General features: G+C 36.7%; 1 protein-coding gene and 2 long non-coding RNA genes across 4 annotated transcripts in view; 1 reads left to right on the forward strand and 2 right to left on the reverse strand.

Moving 5' to 3' along the window:
* LOC309641475 overlaps nt 1–21480 on the reverse strand; it is a 48994-nt gene extending 27514 nt beyond the window's left edge. The window contains exon 1 of the long non-coding RNA XR_014252617.1: nt 1–21480. This exon is cut by the window's left edge and continues 19257 nt beyond it. This is a non-coding gene — a long non-coding RNA (uncharacterized lncRNA).
* NEGR1 (neuronal growth regulator 1) overlaps nt 1–24738 on the forward strand; it is an 897772-nt gene that overhangs the window by 824895 nt on the left and 48139 nt on the right. The window lies entirely within an intron of this gene.
* The window catches only part of LOC309641433, a 382184-nt gene that overhangs the window by 43336 nt on the left and 314110 nt on the right, over nt 1–24738 (reverse strand). The gene's annotated exons all lie outside the window — the stretch shown is intronic.

Genomic DNA, 24738 nt, shown 5'->3' on the forward strand with positions numbered 1-24738 from the left:
CTACAATGGGATGTTGGTTTTCTGATTGGTTTTTCTACCCCATGTCAGGGTATTACTGTAGTGCATAGGTAAGAGAGATGCAGCAGGTGAAAAGAAAAGCAGACAAAAATAATATAGTAGGAAGCTAATCCAGGACAACTAATGAAGCATAATGAAAATCATTAGAGCAGATGCAACCACGAGCACAGCTAATCAGCCCCTAGGATAAGTAGTGTTAAGATTTGGAAACTCAAGAAGCTCAGACAGGTTCCTTGACCTATATTATTTTATAATAGTTAAGTGAAATGATCATTTCTACCTAGTTTATATGGAAAAATATTTTATTAATAAAGAAATTTTTATAATTAGATTACACATTTTACATGTTTTAAGCATTGGTTTGTAGGACTGTATTGCTGTATTTTAAAATGTCAGACAAAAACCTAAAATGGCTTAATGAAAGGAATATATTGATTCACGTAACTGAAATGATAAATGAGACTGGCTTCAGATAAGGTTTGATCTATGGTGGTAATCACTTTACAACATATAAGTGTATCAAATCAATGTGCTATACACCTTAAACTCACACAACGTTATATGTCAATTGTATCACAATAAAGCTGGAAAAAATATAAGAGTATAGGCTTCAGGTAAGATTTGATCTAGCTGCTCATTAAGTGTCACTGAGAAATTATTTTTCCCCTTTGTCTCTCTATCATGCATGATATCAGCTTCATCCTCAGGCATCTCCACTAACATCCAACAACTTAATTCTCTCTCTGTAGTAGCAAAATGATATACAAGTTACAGACTTCTCATTCTCACATAATACCATCCAGGGGTGCAAAAAAGTGATTTCTTCTGGTTGTTCCTACATCATATATTCTGGGACCTGCTTTCACTCTGTGGCCCAAAGTGGTTCATTAACCACTTACTATGTCCAGAAAAATAGAATATGCTGATGTATTAAGTCAAGAGAAATTAATCCTACCCAAAATGAGATGAAGAAGAGTACATTTGCAGATGAACATCTACTTACTGTGCACAAAGGAGAAAGAGACAGACACTGGGAAGGCAATTAAGAAATCCTTTTTAAGGGCTCAACCTATTTACCACTAAAAATGTTTTATATGAGAGTGAGCAGTGTCAGTGTATTCACAAATAATCTTTGTAACTGTGAACTATTTTTCATGAGGCCAGTTCATGAAATACTTTAAATGCCATGCCAAGGAATTTGAGATTTTTTCCCTTGCTAGTGGGGATTTTGAAGGACTTAAATCAGGAAAATAACATGCTCAGCCTTTACCTTCATTAGAAGGGTCAGAGTATTTTTATACCACATACACTTGTGTGCGTGCCCACAAACACACACACACACACACACACACACGTCTTGAGTTTGCTACAGTGAGTGTTTTTTAATAGCAAAAGAAATCAATAGTATGAGAGAGGTCAATTCCTAGAGAATAAAGTAGAGTGGGACAAAGAATAAAGGCATATGTTTGTCTTGTGAGGAACCTATGAAAAAACACCCCAAACACCCCAATTCAACAGAGATGGTCCTCGGCTTATTTGAAAACACTGATAAAATGATACAAGAAAAGTACAACATCATTGTGATTTTTTAAAAAAATTTCTCATGGCTTCAAGGTTTTGATCTGTAACCTTGTACGTAAAAATTGAAACCACTTCCCAGCATGAAATACTGTTGTCTGACTTGGGGGATATCTCTTCAGTCTCTCTGTGAGACAAATGAGATCAAAACTTAAAATGTATACTGAAAATAAGTATAACAAAGCACCATAATCTCCTAAAGGAAACAAAATGCTTCAAGCAGTAGGGTCATGGAGTTTCAAGCAAGGGCTTCGCCTTCTACTAACCCTGCTTCTCCCTAAAACCACTCCTCTGCCTGTAGAGCATTGACTGCAGCTAACTAGACTAAAGGAACTGCACACTTTCTCCCATAAATTCAGTAGAGAGGCATAAGTAAAAGGTGAAAGAGGAAATCCCAACGAAGCAGGGAGGGTGGCAGACAGCCATGCTGCAGGCATAAACAGTACTGTTAGAAGGCAAGAAGCGTGGACTCAGAGGAGGCAAGAGTCAGGAAATGCTAACTTGCCTTCAGCATTCTGGCAGCCTCAAGGGAGACAATTAACATAATGTCACCAAAAGCAAACCTCAGCCTTTGACCAGTCCCTGTGAAAGGCCAAAAATAGCTTTCCATATACGGTTGTCAAGAAACCTGCTGAACAAAAGCATCTGCCAAATTTTCTGCCCTAAAGATGGGTTTCCAGTGAAAGTCAACAAAATTTGCTGCTAAAACACACACAACAGCAGTCTTTGAAATATCTGCCAGTTACCTCATATTATCAATACTAAGCAAGGCAGGCTTTAAAAAAAAAAATGCTTTAAAACTGCACAGATTAAGCAATTTATTAATATAAAGAATGCTCACCAATAGCCTTTGTTAGTGTTAAAATTGATTCATACAGGACAGTCTTCTCAGTGTACATATCAAGCTGATACTCAACAATACTTGCTCATTATTGACACACCATGGTGAAAGAAATAAACTTATAATTGCATGCAAGAACATGCATTAATATTTTACCTATTACTAGTTCAGTGGATTCAACCCTTAGTTTTAATAATTCACCAGAAGGACTCACAAAACTCATTGAAAGCTGTTGTACTCATGATTACTGTTCATTACAGCTAAAAGATACACATTAAAATCAGCCACGGGAAGAATATGGGGCAGATTCCAAGACAAGTTCCGAACATGGAGCTTCTATTGTCCTCCCCTCATAGAGTCAAGACCAGGTTACTTTCCTGGTATTGATATGTGACAACATGCACTGTGTATTGCCAACCAGGGAAACTCACCCAGACCTTGGTGTCCAAAGCCTTTTATAGGACTCCATCATGTAGACACAAGTGACTGCCCACATGATGGATCTCGGTTTCCAGCCCTTCAGAAGATGGAGCTGATACTTTGTGAACCAAAGCTTCTGCCCTAAGTCACATTGTTGATGTGGTTCAAAGCCTTCACGCCACTTTGTTACTATCTGGCTGACACAAGACCCCCAGACAAACAAAGTCCTTCCTATCAATCATGGCATTCCAAGGACTTAGAGGTTCTTCTCAGAAGCCAGGAGCAAAGGTCAGATCTGTCGTTGGGTTAAATTCCTTAACCACACACCTAATAAAATATGAGTGATTATATATAATTTTTAAATTTTGATTTGTCTTGTCGTAAGTGACAGTTCAATGCTAGAAAAGAGAGATATGAATCAAGGGTGGACTACACAATCTATTAAAGCTATTAAAGACCAGTATGGTCTTTCCTTTTTTTTTTCCTGCCATTCAATTTTAAACAAATCAAGTAATTTATATTTTCTCTAGGTAGACCAGGTTGATATAAGAAAAATTTTATAAGAGATTATGTAAAACATGACACATATCAAAGATGTTTAAATATTCTTTAAAGAAAAATATATTTTAAAGAGGCCTGGAAAAAATAGAAAATCCATCTTACTACAACCTCCAGGCAAAACTCTCAAAGGAGAAATCAGGTTTTATAAACACCAGATGCATATTACTATGAGACTTTAAATGAAGTCTCATAAATTAAAGCCTAAATACTTGAACAAGTGAACATGAATGAAATAAAGAATAATTGAAGATATTATAGTCTCTAGAGAAAAACAGTATGGGAATAAAATGTAACACTAAATTATTAGAATATAAATTGAATAAATTAGATAATATCAAATTTTTATCAGAAAGGAAGGGAGAATGTAAATGGTTAATTGAGCTTGGTGATAACATCTTGTATTTTAAAATTTAGGCCAGGATTTATTTTTCAAACCCAATTAAGAATAATAATATTTTAAAAATAAGATGTTGTTAGGAATGTTTCACTCCTGCTTAAGCAAATAAATATGAAATCTCTTATGCTACTTCTAAATTTTAAAATTATACTCAGACATGCTAGAATAATGCTAGCTTTTGTTGTCATTGTTTTAACTTCTATAATTTTGAGCAATAGTGTACATGGGGAAATATCATTCAGAACATTTATTACATACCCCCAAAAAATTACATAAAATTACACATTGTTAGCATACAAATATATCAAGTATATTCTATTCTTGTCACAAAAATCTCAGAGTGATATAACCAAATTCTCTGTATTTCCTTTCTATTTGGAAAAGCTTTGTTTGATAACATAAACTCAGAATATTTTTCAAACTTCCTTGTAACTTCTTTGAAGAAGAGCCTATCTACTCCATGGGTTTCAAATCACATTTATGAAATACTTAATAGCCATTGTTGGAAAGTAATACTTTCATTCTTTAAAATCATAAATCATTCAATTATCCAGAAAAGTAGGGATTAATATAAAATCCATGTGCACACCAATCAGGCTTAACAAAAGCTAACGTTTACTATTATTTGCTTCAGATCTCTTTTTGTGGTAGAGTTGAAGTTCCCTTTGTCCTATTCTCCTGTACTCCCCCGATCCTGAGTTTGGGATGTATTTTTACCAACCGTATTTTTATGCACCCATAAAAAAATATATTTCGGGAAATTGTGTTTCTAAATTTTACATGTTCTTTCTTTCTCCTTACCCGACTCTGTTTCTTTTTTTACATGTTTTCTCTGTTGAGTTGAAAGTTATACATTTGTATTTCCACTTCCATTCTTTTAGTGGTTTCTCTTACATTTTAATATGCTGAGTTAACTACAGATTTTTCTAATTTGCTCAAATTTTTTCAATAATCTTTTCCCAAGCAAGACAAGAAACAGTATGGTTTACTTTCTCACTGGACAGCCTCCTTTCTCATCCCAACATACACACACAGTCTTCTTAGTGCTGTTTTCAATTTTTATTTTGCTATTTAATCACACAAACATACGCACACACACACACATGCTGGACACATACTAGTTTTATTATGTTTTCTTTTTCAACAGTTAATTAACTTTGCTAAAATATACCACTTTCTGTGTTCACCATTGTTTCTTTCACATCATCTGTCCCTCTCAGTTAACTTGTCTTTTCATTAAAGTACATTTTTTTGTTCTTTCGGTGTGAGTCTGTGGGTGGCAAGCTTTCTTACCTTAGGTATGCTTGAAAATTTGTTCAGGATTTTTCAATGATAGCTGTGTTAACCCAAAGGGTTGGATTGTCAAAGAACATTCGAGCACATGATAGATCTTACCCAGCACCATACTTTATTAATGATTCAAAGGATATGGGCAAGCAGTAGGCTCAGGCAAAACATTGATTTCCTGCAGGAACTCAAAACCAACTTATTCGGCTTCCAAAAATGTCCCTTTCCCTACTTTAGGATGTGTTTTCATTTCAGATAAATAGAATAGTGATGAGCAATATATGCTAAATTGTTCTCAAAAGAAGCCGTTAGGGATTTGGAGCTCTTTGTTTTATACTCTGATAATTACAGAGATAGAGAGAATGCTTAGATGACTACTCCCATTCTCTAGCAAGCTATGCCCCATAAATCCATAAAGCCCAGGTTCATTTACAATAAGCAAGCTAGTTACACCAAGTACATCCTACGAAAAACATTTTCTAAATAAAGACTCCCTATCTGTAGTAAACATCATTATCATCCTGCAAAGAGGTCTATTCAAGGTCATTAGCATGTTCATAAGGAAGGAAGGAAGTTGAAGGTCATTCACTCCCAACCTTCCGCTCTCAACCAGGTTTCCAGTAGAGCATGAGTAAGTTGCAGACTGGTGTTAACCCTTTTCCTCCCAGTTGTTTTATGGGATGTCTAATTCTGGGTTGACAGGCTTTTTTGTGTTTAATTTTGTTTTTACCCTCAGTTCTTTGAAGCTGTCATTCTTAATCTCCTGACGTCCACTAGTTGCTAATAAGAAATTTGCTGTCAGTCTAACTGTTGCTCCTTTGTAGGTAATCTATCTTCTATTTCTGTTAGCTTTTAAGATAGTCTCCTTATTATTGTCCTTTGCAGGTTCATTATAATGTTATACTGTGTCTGAGCATGTATTTAATTTCATTTATCTTAACTGGTGCTCAACGAGTACTTGCAGACTTAGTACTCATATGTTTATTTAATTCTGGAAAAATCTCATCTGTTTTTTATCAAGTATTGCTTTCCTATTGTTCCCTGTTTTCTTCTGCAGAAATTCATTTCAGACAATTGTTGGAGCCCTTCAGTCTACCTTCTGTTTTTCTTAACTACACAAATATTCACGAACACAGACATTTTCAAATCAGTTTATCACTCTGGCTATGAATTTCTCTTCTGGCTCACATTTTCTCTGTTCCTACTGTCCCAAAGTAAAGCTCACCACATCTTTAGTCTTTGTTTTAATTCTTCACTTTCAGAACATTAATATATTTTCCATATTTATATTTTATTTCATTTCTACCTTTTTTTTGTTTTATAATTTCTTCTTTTTTTGAATGGATGTTTAAGTGACCCCTGGGTCTGAATTCTCACTTAGAAAATATAAATGTACTCTTTTTTCAAGAATCAGAGTGAAACAAAAATTGCCATTTTCTACCACCAACTTCCATACAGTATAAGGAAAGGTTTCTGATGCTCTACACTTTCTAAATAGATAGAGACCAAGATCTGACATCTACAGATCTGTCAGCTAGGTTCTACAGCCTAGGGAGGTAATGGAGCTGCAGATAAATCCAGTTGCTTTCAATTTTCAAGTTCTGAAAAAATCCTGAAATACTAAGAAAGAATCAATACATCTTTATGAGGCACACATCTCACTTGGCCAGTTGGATTTCATCTTTCACACCACAATCAGGATCCTTGAGGATGAAGAATCAAAAAGTTTGTATATTGATATTTCACTAAGGCTATGTTTAGGCAGACTTGCCAGCAAACAGTGGGAGAAGGTAAAGTGAAAGCTCAAGTTTGTAAATATCTTTAAATTAGGAAAAAAATAGTAAGTTGTTAGGTGATTTTTGTCATAGACATACTTATTATCATTAACCAAAGTCATTCCATTCTTATAGCCAATGCCCCTTCTATCTTTCACTCCTTATGTCACTGCTGGTACAGACTCAAGGATAGATCTTAAAGTAAAAGAAGTCAAAGCAAACATAGAGATCATCTAATCCTAATTGTTTAACTGTATTATAAGTTTCCCACAAAAGTTCCAGTGAAAACTAAACTGAGGGAGGATTTTGGTATCAGGGAATAGCATTAGCTGAGAAATTCTTTTGCAATAGCAATTAGTAAATGTGCCTGAATATTTGAAACAAAATGAGGAGGGAGGAAAAAGGATATCAAAGAAGAAGAGTAAATAGTTGGGTAGGTTGGTAGTAGTGGGATGAGGGAAGATGAAAGGATGTTAGGAAGAGAGAGAAATTCAAGATAGTGTTAAATTTTAAATCTGCATGACTATGAGATCGCTAATTCTACTAACAGAAACAGACCTTTCTCACATCTTTTATGAGGATAGTCCCATTCATTACATATTACTTCAGCACTGCCTATATCAGCCCAGTGCTTCTTAACCCTGGCTACAAATTAGAATATAAAAATGCCAATGCTTTGGCCTGTACTCCAGAACAAATGAAACTGCATTTACGGAAAATGCATTCATAGGATCTAGGCATCAGAATTGTTTAAAAGCTCCCAGATGATTTTGATACACTGTGAGCATATAGATCCTGACAGGGAATATTGACATCTAATGCTTGCTTGCTCTTTGACTTCAAGGAACTTAGACTTTGGTTGGAAAAAGATATTCTAGGTAAGGTCCATTTCCCTTTATTTCATACAAGTTTGTGATATTGTCATGCCCTTCAGGACTTTCTGAGAATCTAAAAAGGTCTAAAAAGACTGGACTTTTCAGTTTCAAAATAAATTTATGTATGAACATACTTTGTAATTTTGACTGACATATCTGTTCCTCATTGGGTGATATTAACAACATATAGTCATCACTGTATCAGTGCAGAAAAGGACCAAGGGCACTGTGATATGCAGTGATTAGTGACTCTACTCTGCTCAACTTGAGCACTCAAATATACACACACTAACTTTTTAATAACTTTTGGACACTAAATTAATATATTTTAATACCTTCCTTTCTACCAGATATAGCCCTCTTTAGCAAAAGGTTTCATGACCTCTGCTATTTCCTCAATAATTCCTCAGTTGTCCCTTTCACTCTGTCCCAGGCTGTCTCTGATCGTATTATCCAAGCTTTAGACAAGGTCTCAGCTGGGTCTACAATGATGTAAATGCTTCTGATGAAAGCGCTTTTCCCCCCAGATAATTCTAATTCAGCTTATTGCTTTTCATGTGCAGCCCATATTTTCCTGTAGATACTAGATTCAACTGGAGGATTTTCTCTTCTCAGAAAGTTAAACATCGGCTAATGAAAAATGACCAGAAATAAAGTACTTATTAGAATTTAATTACAGAGGAAATTATGTTTTTTTAATAGCTTACAATGTGATCCTGCTTACTAAAAATGATGCACTCTATTTTACAAATCTTCAACTTTATCCCTATGCAACAACCAAATTATCTTAATGGGTGTCCAAGTGACAAATTAGATGAATGTCTTCCCCCTGAGTCATTTTCTGATAAAGACACATCGTTTAGTTGCAACATGACAAACTATGTGTTCAAAGTGACAAATCATTTAATTAAAATTTACAAGCGGTTAAATACCGTTTGACCCAAATGGAGGCTGTTATCATGAATCAATTTCAGAGGAGGAACAGGCTTTTCAGAAAAATCAATCCCAAATAACTGTAACACTCTGCACAAATTATACAATCTCTTTATGGTCTTTTTGAACAGTTCTTCAGGTTAGTGGCAGTTTTTACCTGGCTCAAAAAGAATTTCAATCTAGTTGAAAAGAATTTGAGCTTTACTTAGTATTTAAACTCTATTCATTTCATGAATATTTAATATCACGTTCAATGTTCAAGCAAAATGCTCTTCTATCTTAAGAGAAAATAGCTAAAATTTTGATGAGTTATGGTTTTTTATTTCATATACAGGCCAATGGAAATTGCAATCATCTTTCATGAAAAGGCTGGGTAGTTTTTATTGTTTGAGAATAAGGGTGGCTATTGCATTTACTTACTAATACAGTAAATGTAAAATTGCTTAAGTAACATGCTTTATTATTTTTGCTGCCAACCGCACAGTGTGAGGGTAGTTTCATAAAAAATATAAATTAGAGAAATTTCACACGCCAGCAGGCTGTAGATCTGTTTTATGGCTCTGACTTAGCAGGTGCCCTTCTATTTCAGTTGTGCCCTGTAATGAAGTACATATTTAAGCAGTATTAAAATGCAGATAAAAATATGATACATATAAGTCAAGTCAGTTCCTTTCTCCAGAGATGCTGTACTTTACAAGCTCGATCATTAGTAGTTAATGACTTGGGATACCTTTTATCAATTCAACTCAGCTTTTTGCTCATCTGTTCCATGCCAAGGTTGATAAGGTCTTAGGGAATGTGTTTGCTTAATTTTGGTAGTAAGACTTTTAACATTAATGGATTCATCAGATGTGTAAGACTCATCTATGGATAAGGAAATGCATTAATAGTAAGAGTTAGACATAGTCCATAGTCTAAGCTAACATAATAAATAGAAATAATCAATGAAACATCAAAATAATCATCTTAAATAAATAAATAAATATATATATATATATATACATATATATATATACACATACCATTTTCTTCCCCCAAATCATTTAATTTGATTATAAAGAAAAAGGCAAATGATATTGCTGGATAATCTTAAGTTATTAATGTTATATATGTATATATGGAATCTATTTTGTTTTCTCATCTGTGGAACAAGAAACTTGAGTTTTTCACCCTTAGGTATGTTAAGAAGAGTGATAATTAAATATGCTGAAAAGCACAGGATTTTCACTAAAAGGTAATGACAATTTATTATTTACAATGTGCTATATGACTCCATTTCAAATATACAAAGCCAGTGAAGTTTGATTTATGAGGACAATTATCAATGGTTACCAAATACTTAGATTTAAATATGCCATATGTAAGTCGAGAGCTTGTTTACAACGGCAGATATCAATTGGACAGATAACTATAATTTTGACAAGCAATTTTTTTCAAGCAGAATATTTTATAAAAGGTCAAAAGTAGAAAGTGTTTCATGCTCTGTTGAAATTAATGGTTCAGCTGATGTCTATAATGCTGTTTACAGTATTCTGAAAAGTACACAACCCCTAATTATCTATAGTAGTCATAAATAATTGTCAAAAATGCAAATGAGAAAAATTCTATCAAATTAAAATAATTAGTTCACTAGTTAAAATTTCCTTTCATATTAAAAACCTCTTACTTTCTAAAATATGACAGTGAAAAATGAAGCAGTCCTTTAGCATACTATTACCGAAGCATTATTGAAATTTGACTCTAAAATATAAGCACAAATGACAAATAACAAGTGCAATGCAGATTATGCTCTGGGCGTTCATTTATTACCTTGTTTTCCATTTTTACACCATGATGCCTACTTTAGCAAACTAACAGACCTCAGGTATACTTCTCTTAAATGCCAACACAGCCTCAGGATCCATTCATATAATTTTAGTTCTAAATTTAACTGACTGACTAACCTAATGAAACAATCCAGTCTCAAGCTTTGTGCCAAAATGTATGACCTGAGAAGACATAGGTCAATTTTATCTTATTTTCCTTTTATTTATTAATTTTATAAGTAATATTTTATGAATACATGTTTTGTGGCATTACCACATAAATGTTGACAATGGGCAAGGACTAAATCTGGCTATGACCTATAAAATAAAAATCTGTTAAAGTTATAAGACAGAGGTTTCCGGGTTTGTGCAAGAGCTGGCTCAAGGGCAACCCACAGTTTACTCTGCAGGCTGGACAATCTTGGGTGAAAGGTTGTCTGAATCTTTACTCCACAGACTGGACTTAGACTCTCGTCTCCTCCAGCCTCAGTAAGCATTGGTGGAAACATGGTCCCTGGGCTGCTGTGTGTTCCCACCACATGGTTGTCTCCACAGCTGCTCTCTCACCCCGTTCCCTTTGTTCGCTCTGCTCCATGTACATTGGCTTCCTTGCCGTCCTTGTTACACACCAGACAGGCTTATATTCCCTCTGCTTGCAACATTCTTCTCCCAGACATCACATGACTCTCCCGCTTTCCTTTCAAATCTTTCTTTAATTATCACCCTCTCACTGAGGTCACCTCTGACCAGGCATGTAGACTGGCTACACTTTCCAGAACTCGCCATGTCACTTATCATGCTCTATATTTTTCATAGTACACATATCATATTCTATGTATAATTTAATTACGTGTAATACTTATGTTTTATAATCTATCTGCTCCCACTGGAACGAACGTAAGCTCCGAGAGGATAGGAATTTGGAGGTGTTTTGTTAACTAAATGCATCCCCAGGGCCCAGAGCCGGGAGGGCCTGGCAGAAAGTCAGTGGTGAAGAAATATCTGTTGAATGAATGACCTGAAAACAGTAAACATATGCTTTAAGTCCTGAACATTGATTACATGCAGGGATAAGCATTTTAGTAGTGCTATTCCTACAACTACTACTTCTTTCACTAAGGCCTTTATACGGTATACCAGGCACCATTAACTGTTTCACGCAAATCATCATGTTTCTGTTCAATGCCCCTGTTACTTACATATTATTATCACCATTGTACACATGAAGAGGTTGGGATTCAAAGAATTTAAGTGGTCACACAGCTAGGAAATGGAGGAAGTGGGAGTAGAACACGGGTCTGTCCATCTCCAGAGATTTTACTATTAACCATTAGACAACACATAAAATGCTCATCTCTAATATCCATTTGGTAAAAATGGGTCATGATAATAGTTATTTTCTTAATATCCTTTATATATACACTTTTACTCAAGGACCTATTATTTGTCACTTGAACTAAGAATAATTTCCTTATATTCCTCTCTTTCTACTCCAATCCATTCTGTTCCCTGTGCTCGTTTAATTGGCCTAAAGTACAGCTGTAATCATACCATTAATCTGATCAGAGGCCTCCAATGTGTCTCCATTAAGCACATATTCTCTTTATTGTATGACCCCAGTTTACTTATCCACTGATGCAGCTTTCCCTCCCCAATTCCCACAGAGTAAGAAAGCTGGACTTGAAGAAACTAGCAATGAAATGAGTATGAGCAGTCTACAAAGTTGAGTCCTGTATATAACTTAATGGGTTTATGAATATCAAGTTTTAAAAAGGTTGTAACCCTACTACCATCATTGTTATCAAAAAGATTATCTCTCCTTTTCTGTAAATCAGCATGTGTACTTGTTGTCAGAATGAGTTGAAGAAGACTAGGGGTAGATACAGTACCCAGATCATAACTGCTTCAATGTTGAGAAGAAAGACAGGGGACCAGTTTTCTGCTCCATTCTGCTCCAGAAATAATTAAGTAGATAACTTTCAGATGGTGTCAGTAGCCAACCAGGAAGTCCCATGAAGTCAGAGACTATCCTATTCATTGCTATTTCTTCAGTATCTATTGCAGTGACTAGCACAGAGTAAAAATCAATAAATACTTTGTTTTTATTGCTACTCTTCTCATCAAAACTTTAATTTTTAGCTCTTTTTTTCCCATTATATGTACAACATTTACAGTAACATTGCAAGAGATGCAGGAATTTAAGATCTTTAATGAAATAAATGGTAAAAATTCTAAAGTCTGAAATGGCATCCAGACATTCTCAGAATGGTCCTTTCCAAATGAAAGAAGGATCTGAAGTGCTTTGTCTTGAATCCCTAATTGTCATCTGATGATAACTGACATGGATTTTCTTAAAAGTGAATAAATGGCCAAGCTCCGTTCTCCCCTGCAGAACTGTATACCTCTGCCTTTGTTGGTGTTTCAACCATTAGAGACCAGGTTTCAGTTTGTTATTATATTAGACTCCATCGTGTAGACTTTCCTCAACACCAAGACCCTGCAGTTGGCAGTGTGAATTGCTCTGTCTAGTTAACAGTATACACGAGATTGAGGCAACATGTTTTTATTTAATTATGGTAAGCGTATTTTCCCAGATGAATCGGTTCACAGGTGCTCTTCATTTCCTGCACTCTACTGTGTAGAAAGCTCTTTTTTCTTTTTAATTTATTTATTTATTTTTGGCTGCGTTGGGTCTTCGTTGCTGCATGCAGGCTTTCTCTAATTGTGGCGAGCAGGGGCTACTCTTCGTTGTGGTGCGTGGGCTTCTTATTGCGGTGGCTTCTCTTGTTGCAGCGTGCAGGCTCTAGAGCGCAGGCTCAGTAGCCGAGGCACATGGGCTTTGTTGCTCCGCGGCATGTGGGATCTTTCCAGACCAGGGATCAACCCGTGCCCCCTGCATTGGCAGGTGGATTCTTAACCACTGTACCACCAGGGAAGCCCGATTAAGTTCTTTTATTTATGTACATCTACGTATGGACTTGAGGCTGCAACACAACTGCATCCTTAGGAGGCTATTGTACTCTGTAATAAGACCTCTAGTTTTCATTTTCCATTTCTGGCAGATTTTTAAAAATATTTTGGTTTAGTTAACTTGGCAAAGTTAAATCAAAATGGGGATGGCACTAATGAGGATAAAGCTATAATTTGATTAGGTATCATTCACTGCTCCTTATCTTTTTCTTAATCCTTTCCTTTGGTGCATGCTTTTTGGTAATCTTTATTTTTAGTTCATTTTGCTTCCCCTTTTAAACTTACCATGTTGCCAGTGACAACAAAAAGCCATTGCAATCTTTCCTAATCCAACAGATTTGCCATACTCCTGAATCATTGTGAGGCATACTTAAACACAATCAGAATAATATGTGGTACTAGTCATATATAGCCTAGTAATAGTAATATATGGTAGTTATGCAACCTGAGTTCATGATACAATACTGGGTCAAATTTGACCTGAGATTCTGTTATGTTTTGTTTTGTTTTGTTTTGTTTTGTTTTGTTTTGTTTCTTTAATGCAGAGACTAGATAAGCAAGCTGTTTACAGGGGATGAAAACTTGACTCTACTTTTATTAACTACATAGAGCCTTTGCAGATGTCTCGAAATCCAACCAGGGTTTAAAAACAACAGCAGCCCAGGAAAGAGATGAGTCTAACTCTGACCTTCTCCATAAAGACATGCCCCACTTCTGAGTGATCAATTCTCCCTTGGATTCCTGGCTTTACAATTCATCTAGTGTACCTCCATCTATTTATCTTCAGTATTCTTTTGGGTCTTTTCTCTCTAATTAGATTATAAATTCCTTCAGGGTTAAGGCAAGAGTCTAGCACAGAACCTTGTACAAAATATGTAGTTACATCGTTTCATACCAATGTAGAATTGCTTTTAATGAACTATGAGTTTACTTTGCCACAATAAGAGATGCAGATAAGAAACTCTCCTAGTGAATTTGTTAACTGTGTTTCACAAATTCTCCCATAAGAGAATCTTTAGAAAAAGTTTCATACATTAGAGGTCTCATGCCCAGGAACAATTAGTCTACATTTTCTGAGCAATAATATGAGCCATGTGACTGCTCTAAAACAGGGTTCGGCAAAGACTTTCTGTAAAGGGCCCAGTAATGTTTTAGGATTTTCAATCTCAACTCAACTACTCAACCCTATCACAACTATTCAACTCTGCTGTTGTAGCAGGAAAGCAGCCATAAACAATACATTAAAAGGGTGTGGCTATATTCCAATAAAATTTTATTTATTCGCACTAAAATTCAAATTCTATATAATTTTTATGGTTCACACAATAGGATGTATCTTTTGATTTTTTTTTAAACTACTTAAAATGTCAAAATTACTCTTAACTCCAAGGTCCTACAAAACAGGTGGCAGATCAGATTTGGTCTGTAGTTTATGGACCCCTGCTAAACACCATCTGTTTTTTTTTTTTTAATGTCTTTATTGGAGTATAATTGCTTTACAATGGTGTGTTAGTTTCTGCTGTATAACAAAGTGAATCAGCTATATGTATACATATATCCCCATATCCTCTCCCTCTTGCGTCTTCCTCCCACCCTCCCTTAACATTGCCTGCTGGTAGCCTGAGAAACAACTTGGCAGCCTGGTTCTAGCAACTATTTAAAATTGACTCTGGGGGCTTCCCTGGTGGTGCAGTGGTTGAGAATCTGCCTGCCAATGCAGGGCACCCGGGTTCGAGCCCTGGTCTGGGAAGATCCCACATGCCACGGAGCAACTGGGCCCTTGAGCCACAATTACTGAGCCTGCGCATCTGGAACCTGTGCTCCGCAACAAGAGAGGCCGCGATGGTGAGAGGCCCGCGCACCGCGATGAAGAGTGGCCCCCGCTTGCCACAACTAGAGAAAGCCCTCACACAGAGACGAAGACCCAACACAGTCATAAATAAAATAAATAAATTAATTAATTAATTTAAAAAAATTAAAATTGACTCTGACCACCTATGCTTCTCACATGGGTAGTCATAGTGCCATAACAAATAACCATCAATTCTGTCTGTCTGTTTCTTGCTCACATTGCATGACCATCAGCATTAACAGAGGGCACTGCTTCCTGTCTTCTTACCCCTGGACTCAGGAACCTGTACCAACTAGTCAGTGATTGACAGAGTAGGAGGAAGAAAACTTGGAGAATCATGAACTTTTTAAAAAGATTTCTGTTCAAATATGATGCACAATTTCTATTCACATTTCATTGGACAAAGTGGGTGACGTGATCAGTCAAAATTCAACAGGGTGGGGAAGTGCAGTCCTGTCATGTTCCTGGAAGGAGATGAACAAGAATATAGTATATCTCCCTAAACACTAAAATAGCACTCTGTTTAAAATGGTACGCCCCTCTCCCAGCATTTCCCAGTCCCCTTTTCACTGCTTAATTTTGTTCCATGGCTTTTGTCACCTTTTTATGTACGATGTGTATGTATAATTTACAGAGGTATCATGTTTATCCGTCCTTCCAACTCTCATTCAACCTGCACTGTAATTTACATGAGGGCAGAAATTTTTATCTTCTTTGCTCACTGCAAATTTCCCAGTGACTAGAAGAGTGTCAGGTACATAAGAGGCACTCAATAACTATGTATTAAGTAAAAGGATGAATGAACTACACAAATCCTCACAGCGTGCATACACCCAGCTTCACCTTATCTTCTTACCATGGCTTTCCCCTCTGATTTCCTCATATACTACTTACATTTTATCTAATGTTACTGTAAACACACCCACATATGTGTGCATACACCCAACAGATACGTGTACACATATCTTTGTAAATCTTCTCAATTTTGCCATCATGAATGAACAATTCCTTTTGAGACTCACAATGATAAATGAAATTGGGTACCAAAACTTTTGTTGATCAATTAATTGATTGTTTTTAAATAAGCTGTGCCCAAAAGATGAAGAGTGCTCCTCATATTCTCTGATGAAAGAATTGTTGGGTTATTGTTTTCATCACGGCTGAATGTCTCCTCTAACTGTAATTCGAGTGTAATCTCTGGCTTTTAATACAAAAGCCTCTCTCACTACACTCCCACAGAAAATTATCTGAAGTTTCTTCTATGATTGGCCTGATGTTCCCAGTCACCAGACAGGTAGGGAGTCATCCTGCTGGGCAAGGCCCTGCTTTCTAAGGCCTGCTTTGCACTACAAAAGGGAACTATCTTAAGAGCACCTATTAGTGCTTGATTTTCCTCTTTGCATCTCCATTGCTCTCTAACTGGCACACTTCATGAAAGCCTCTTCTTCTGAAGGGTCTGTTGAATTTCCCAAATACCAGCTATTAAATCTTTACTTGATCTTAAAAGAGTTGTCCTATCCTGAAAGAAGGATAAAAGGAATTCCTAACAACAAATTTAGGCCATTCCTACCTAAGAAACAGTTATGGGTTTCAGTCTAATACTGCTAAGTATCCCCCCTACCCCAGTACATTAGATTACATCATTGATTTTACTGATAAGTGGATTTTATTTAAAGGTTTTATATGCAGTTATCTACTACTCTAATAAGGCTAACTGTTTCACAACACCAAGGTTAAAAATGATGCAGGTTAATAGTTTCTGTATGATTTGGTGCTTAAAATCATGAGGTCAGGAATGAGACAAATAAGAGTTCAAATCCCATTCTGCCATTTGTTCTGCCACGGTGGCAACTGAGGATGTTATTTGACCTTTTGAGATCCCATTTCTCACAAGCTAAGGGGCCTATGAAGATTAAATGAGAAAAGTTACATATAGCCTTTATAACAATGCCTATCACAGGGCATTAGAGAGAAAATGGCATGGGCTCTACTTTCTCAACAATATCTTTATGTATTTCTGAATCCATACCCTCCTTCAAAGTTCCCTTCACACTTTTATGCTCTCCCACCCTCTGCACCCCAATAATCTGTTTCTTTCAAGCTAAAAATCCATCTTCTCTAATCAGTCCTAAATGAAGATTGCCTCTTTCCCGAGCCATCTTACGGATATTTGACATTGGCTATGTGTCTGAGATTCATTTGTGACATTTATATGTCAGATGGGAAGATTAGACATAAGCAAACAGTGTGTCCCTCTGTGAACATTTCTTCAGCCTTCTGTGGGAAATGCCAAGAGAACTTATTAGAGTAATTTGCAAAATTTTGTGGGCCAGTTTGCTTATTCAAATTAGAAACTGATTATGCATTCAAGTTTTATAAGGGAATAATTAATTCAAACTTCTTCAACAAAAATGGAAGAAGACCTTCAAATTTGGCAATCATGACCAAGTTTAGGATGTTAATTTAGTTTAGCTAAGTATGCAAATCTTAAGGACAGTCATTTAGAAGTGATCTCTCTTACTTTTAAAAAGTATGCATTTGGCTAACGTATGATTTTGGGGAAAAAAGAAAACTTTGTGACATGATAGATTGGCAAAAAAATTGTATGATATTTTTGTTAATTTAGCCAAAGACTTGGAACAGCTTTTTTGAGAACAGCAATGAACAATTTTTATATTAAGATGTTTTATCCTTTATATTGTAAATAGATAACATTGGGTGAACATCAATTGATTGAAAATAAAGCAGCAGTTTTTCTATCATAAAGACAAATAAGGCCTGAGTGGAAAGTTCATCATCCATGAGAAAGGCAAAATAGGTTTACTCCAGGCTCAGATACCAGTCAGCCCCCCCAAAAAAAAATTATATGGCAATGATGTGGGATAAGTTTTGAAAAATTATACAACTGGAATTAAGCCAAAAACCAAAACACCAACACTTGTTTTTACTGTTAGTATAAATTGTTCAGGCCTAGGCAAATCGCGCAGCAAGCAAATGAATCTGTTTCTGGCATTTTTCTACCTCTCTTTCTCTTATGCCTGGTGTCTATATATTTCTTCCAGCTATCTAAAGTGCTTTCTGACTTCTTCCTCCAGATAACTTCAACATTTTCCCTACTTTGTCATGCCATCCAAACCTACCCTAAGCCCTTTGCCTCAAGCCTACTATAGGCTTGGTGTCAATGGGTAATAAAGCTAGTATCTATTGAGAAGCCCTATACACCAGGTACACTATCTTACCATCTCATATAATATTCAAAACAACCTTATAGGATAGATGCATTTTTTTAATCTTCATTTTATAATTGAGAAAACCAGGGCTGACAGAGGCTAAGGAAATTGCCCCTCAGGGCTAGAAGACTGGGCTAAAGGAAATAGGGCACCTAGGAAGCAAAATTTAGGGTGGTATTTACTCTCTGAGTTGTGAGTAAGAACCTACATAAATTCTGTGCCCTAACCCTGGGCTTACCTTAGCCTGGGCCTTGCAGCCCATGGTCACACAAATAGTATTTAAAAGAACTGAAGCAGTCTAGCTCCAGAGCTTGTGCTTGGTCCCTTCAATGACACTGCCCAACTCAGAAATATTGTTGGTATTGCTCAATTGACAAATCACTTTAATATATTATTCTTTCTAGGAAACATCATCCTCAGCCTGAAATAAAAGATGTATCACTCATTCATTTATTCAACTAATGTTAATTAAATAACTGCTACAATCAAAATACTGTGCCTAGTTCGAAATATATACATTGACGGGGCAAAAGAGACATGGTGACTTGCTTTTATGTTCTAGAGGGAGAAGAGGGAGAAACAGACGTTAATGAAATAATCATACAAATGAAAGTAAATTGTAACTGTGACAAGTGCCATGAACAAGTACACAGTGCTATGAATGGCAATAATACTGATATTTGTCCTGTTCAGATTATTCTTAGGATTCTGAGCAAGTGATGATTAAAATATCCAAAGGATGAGGAACTTACTACATGAAGAGAACAGTATGGAAATACTAGGCATGGGAGCATGTAGGGAAAGACACACGCATAAGTAATTCATATATAATGCAGAATGTGATAAACTGTGCAAAGGAATCAGTCTGAGTGCTCAGGTAGGGGTTCTAGCTGGAGGTAGTTAGGGCAAGCTCCATTGAAGGGTTGGCATTTAGCCTGTATGTTGTCGGATTGGCAGGATTCGGACATGCAGACATGGGGCAAGGGGAGAATTCCTGGGAGAAGGATTTACTAAGAGCAAAGAAACAGAGGTAAGAAAGCTTTGCCAGGATAGTGGCATGGCAGGTACGATATAGAGTAAATTAGGACTAGCCCATCAGGGGCTTTAAATGCCAGCCCAATCTGATGGACAGCAGAAAGGTTTTGAAGGATATGGAGTGGGAAAATGACATAATTAGAGCTATAAAATTTCATCGTGCAGCTTTATATTAGAGTAAAAAAGAAAACTGAGGCATGTGATCACTCTAATCTCAGTGAACCATTTGAGAAATTAACTTGTTATCTAAAGAGGGACTTTTTTTTCTTTTTTCTTAGAGGAGGGTCAGAGAAGACTTTATGGAAGAGAAAATCTCAGAGCTGATCTTTTAAAGCTAAGAATGGCTGTAATTCGAAGAAAAGGTATCTCCAAGTTGGAATAGTATCAAAATATCAACTAAAAGATGGAAGGGGGTGAATTTAATTTTTACTTAAAGAAAGAAGATGCTTAAAGCAATGAAAAGAGATAAACAAGACAAGAAAAAAATAGCCAGGACTGATAAAGAACTTGAAGCTTGCAGTATGTAACTTGGTTTGGTTTTGTGTGTCAGGGGAGAGCTTTGAGAAATGGGATGACATGATCAAAGAGGCAGAGGGGAGATAATTTTGTCAGAGACATATGAGACTGATGGAAACTGGGAGATACTGAGGCATGAGAGCCTTTAAAGAAAAAGTTAAAGTCATTTAGGTAAAAAATGACGAAGTCCTGGATCCAATATAAGTCCATGTCAAAGTCATATTTGATTAACATTTGGAGAAGGACGTAGAAAATGTATCCCGTGTTACCATGAGGAAGTCAGAGCCCCTAATTCAGTCATTCATCCATTTAAGGAATGCGTATTGTGTGTCAGGTGTGCCAGACCCCGTGATAGGAACTGGGCTCACTAAAGTTAATACAGTCCCAACTTCCAAGATACTTACGGCTTACTGGTATGGTTAAAGCCATATCAAAATTGGGCAGCAAAGTGACAATCTCAGTGAGATTACGTGGAACAGAGCAATGCAATTTGACAATCAAAAATATATATTTAATAAGAACCTGCTATGACATATGAGCACTACTATGGTGGACATTATAGAGACCATTGTAAAATAAACAACTCAATCCCAGTCTTCAAGAGCCCATAATCTGTCTGGGTTTGGGAGACACAAATACACAAGAGGTTAAAGCAAGACAATGCTTAATCTAACGACAAAGGACTGGTACAGATAATAAGAGTTTATGGGAGTTTAGAGACCATATGACTCTAAGGGAAGACATTATAGAGCAGCCAGATCTTAAGCTGCACCTTAATGGACCAACTGGATTTGCCAAGAGTCTCACGTCATTTAGGATTGAATAAATGAGCTCCTCAGAGTGGTGATTTGGCACAAGGAAAAAGACATGAGCGTGCAGGCAAAGAGATCTAAGATAAAACACATATGTATGTGTGTGATGCATGATTTTCAGTAGTGATGTAGCTTCTTTAAGCCTTAGTTACCTTTCTTGTTAAATAGGAAAAATAATAAGAGGTCCTATTTCACATAGTTGTTATGAGTACTAAAGGAAACAATATTTATAAAGTCAGGTCCAAGTATGCATGTATAAAATGCGAATTCCCTCACTAAGTTTGCAATAAGAAAAATCTGCTAGACAACAATCTATGTAAGGACAGAGTTCCTGTATCTCTTGTTTCCTCTTTTCCCTAGTTTCTGGAGCTTATACGACTATAAACATGTGATGAATAACTGAAGAACTTAAAAGTGGATTTGGGTGTCATGAGTGGACCTATTTCTTAAATTTTATTTATTTATTTATTTATTTATTTTGGCTGTGTTGGGTCTTCGTTTCTGTGCGAGGGCCTTCCCTAGTTGTGGCAAGCGGGGACCACTCTCCATCGCGGTGCGCGGGCCTCTCACCATCGCGGCCTGTTGCGGAGCACAGGCTCCAGATGCACAGGCTCAGTAATTGTGGCTCACGGGCCCAGTTGCTCCGTGGCATGAGGGATCTTCCCAGACCAGGGCTCGAACCCGTGTCCCCTGCACTGGCAGGCAGACTCCCAACCACTGCGCCACCAGGGAAGCCCATGAGTGGACCTATTTCTGTGGCAAAGTTCACGTCAGAAAAAACTGAGACCAAATATTGGAAATTGAAGTCTGAGGCTGATCCTGTTCTTTGGTTCTTAGCTTTATCTTTTAGGCAGTGAAGCATCACTGAAAGCCCTTAAGCAAAGAAGTGATGTGATGGGGTGGTACATTACAAATATTGTTCTGGCATCCAGGTAGTGGGGAGAAGTGAGGAGGAATTAGATCAAGAGAGTGGAAGGAGGGGAAAAGGTAGATGTGAGGCCTTGTGAATGAAGAATCCCAGGACCTAGTGACTAAATGAAGAGAGAGAAAAGGAAGTAAAAGGCGCAAGAACTCTTAGAAACCAGAGGAAGGTATTAGTGCTTCCAATAGAAACCAATCAGGGAAGCAAGATAGAGTGACCAACCATCCTGGTTTACCTAGATAAGAGGAGCTTCCCAGAACAGAAGAGTTTCAGAGGCAAAGGAAATTCTCAAAATCCCACAGATTTCTTATATGACACACAACTATAAGCAGCACCAGTGATCGTGTCACTACCATTTTTACCTCTGTAGAGATAAGTCTCATTCCTTTCAACTTTCCACAGTTTTGTGCAATAGTGGCCTAGGAACTATCCTACAAATATGTGAGGAAGACTTGCCATGAGCCAGCCATTGTGGGGAAGAATACATGATTAAGACACATTTACCACCTTCCGAAATAGTCAAGGCCCTCATCATCTGAGCAGATCTGTGTGTGCCTCATTACGCTGGACAACACGCTCTCTACTTGCACTCTGAACAAAGAGGGACCCGGCAGTCAGAGCCTCCACTCTACTAAAATTACCCTTACTGAAACCTAGCCATGATTCCCTTTTGGGCTCAGATTTTTCAGTGCTTTTCTTAGAATCGCTCAAGATATATCTTTCTATGTGTACTTGAGCAAGTATTTAACTATATTTTTAAACCTTAAAGAGATCTTAGAAGTCTTCTAATTTGACTCCAGTTTTGAATTTTCCTGACATTGCTTTACATGATTATTTTTTAATCCCATCTTCTGAGAATTACAAAGGTACATGTCTTTGTTGAAAAAATGGTTGTTATAACTAAGGGAACTTTTTCCATACATTCAATTCTTGATTTATACAATGGTTGGATTTAATTATTTTTTTTTGACTTTACAATGGTGCAAAAGGGATACACACTCAGTAGAAACCATACTTCAAATTTTGAATTACGATTTTTTCCTGTGTACACACACTCTCACGATGTTGGGCAGCAGCACCAAAAGCCACAGCTCCCAGTCAGCCACACAATCACAAAGGTAAACCAACAATACACTTACAACCATTCTGTAGCCATACAACCATTCTGGTTTTCACTTTTGGTACTGTATTCAACAAACTACTTGAGATATTCAACATTTCATTACAAAATAGGCTTTGTGTTAGATGATTCTGCCCAACTGTAGACTAATGTAAGTGTTCTGAGCATGTTTAAAATAGGTTAGGCTAAGCTATGATGTTCTCTGTAGGTTAGGTGTATTGGATGCATTTTCAATTTACAATGTTTTCAGATTACGATGGGTTTACCAGGACATAATCCCATTGTAAGCCGAGGAAGATCTGTATTTTGAAATTCTGAACCAACTGGAATTTCCGTAGAGCAACACAAAATACTTCATTATCTATCAGAGAAGCATACATATACTGTAACCTGGAGTTTCATGTCTTTGGGCTTATGAGTCACAGAAAATGGAAAGAAGATAAGATAATAAATTTATGATTTGACAGTGATGAATTATAAGTTAAGAACTGTAATTTAGAGATGTGAAAAGGTAACAAGGAAAGTGTAAATAAAAGCACCAGCCTGATAGAAGATCTTAACTCACATACCATCTTTGCTAAAAGCTAACTGGATGAACTTGAAAAAGCTGTCAATGACATTATATTTCTATCTGATCACCTACATTCATTGATTCAGTCATTCAGTTGTTCAATTAATACTGAGAGAGTCAGGAGTGAAAGAATGAATGTATTATGTATCAAGCACTACATACTAGGCTCTAGGGCAAGGTTTCTCAACCTCAGCACTGTTGATTCTTTGGGTTGAATACTGGGTTCCTCTTAGACTTGTAGGAAATATCAACTTGTCTTTGCAATAGGATGGAAATCAGTTCTTGGAATCTACATCATAGAAAATAATGGATAGCTTCTTCAGAATGCCATCATTGGGCTCACTCAATAAATCACTCCCAACTATTATTTGATATTTAAGTTTCTGGCAGACAGTCTTACTGCCTCACTTGCAGCTGTGCCTATCCCTAAAGCAATTGACATGGATCTGATTGGCCAAACCTGGAAGCATGCCTCCCCCCAGGGTAGGGCTGAAGGAGGCTAGAGCCATCCCCACCCAAACCACAAGTTTCAAAAGGGAAGGGATGGTGTCCTAAGAAAGGATACTGAGCAAGATGACACATCCAGTGTCCACTGCAGTAATTTACAAAGCCTCTTCGCACTTGTTACCACATTTGATCCCCCACTTCACTCTGTGGTATAGGAAGGGCAGATGGTATGAATACCTTCATTTTCTAGACAAGACAATAGAGAGGAGTGATTTATCCAAGCTTACACTGTAAGTGGCAGAGCCAAAACCTGAAGCTAGGTCTTCTGGTCACAAATGTTAATGCTCTTTTCTTCCCATGCTCCGCTTGAGTAATTTCTACCCAACTCAGAGTTTTGGGATCCACACTGTAGGAGTGGAAGGTAAATAAAAGAAACTTCACAGGGAAAGCTGGATATTTGGGTAAATGGTAAAGGACCCATGTCAAAAAAAAAAAAAAATTAAAAAGTGTTTCAAAGAATGGATGTGATTGAATATCAGAAGATGAGAAAATGTCAGAGAGTAGAAATAATGCCTTGAAATTATCTATGTGGAAGATATTATAGATGTCAAAGACTTCCCATCAAATAATGGGACAAGAAGTTGAATCAAATAGAAAAAAAAAAAAAAGTTGGATCCAGAATTAATGACAATAGCCGTAGCATCATGATCTCTAAAGAAAAAGAAAGCAGGAAATCCTCTTTAGTAAGAATTTCTTAAACACAAAAATGCACA

Source organism: Balaenoptera physalus, assembly GCF_965194825.1.
Source record: "Balaenoptera physalus genome assembly, chromosome: 1".
In the NCBI taxonomy this organism is placed as follows: domain Eukaryota; kingdom Metazoa; phylum Chordata; class Mammalia; order Artiodactyla; family Balaenopteridae; genus Balaenoptera; species Balaenoptera physalus.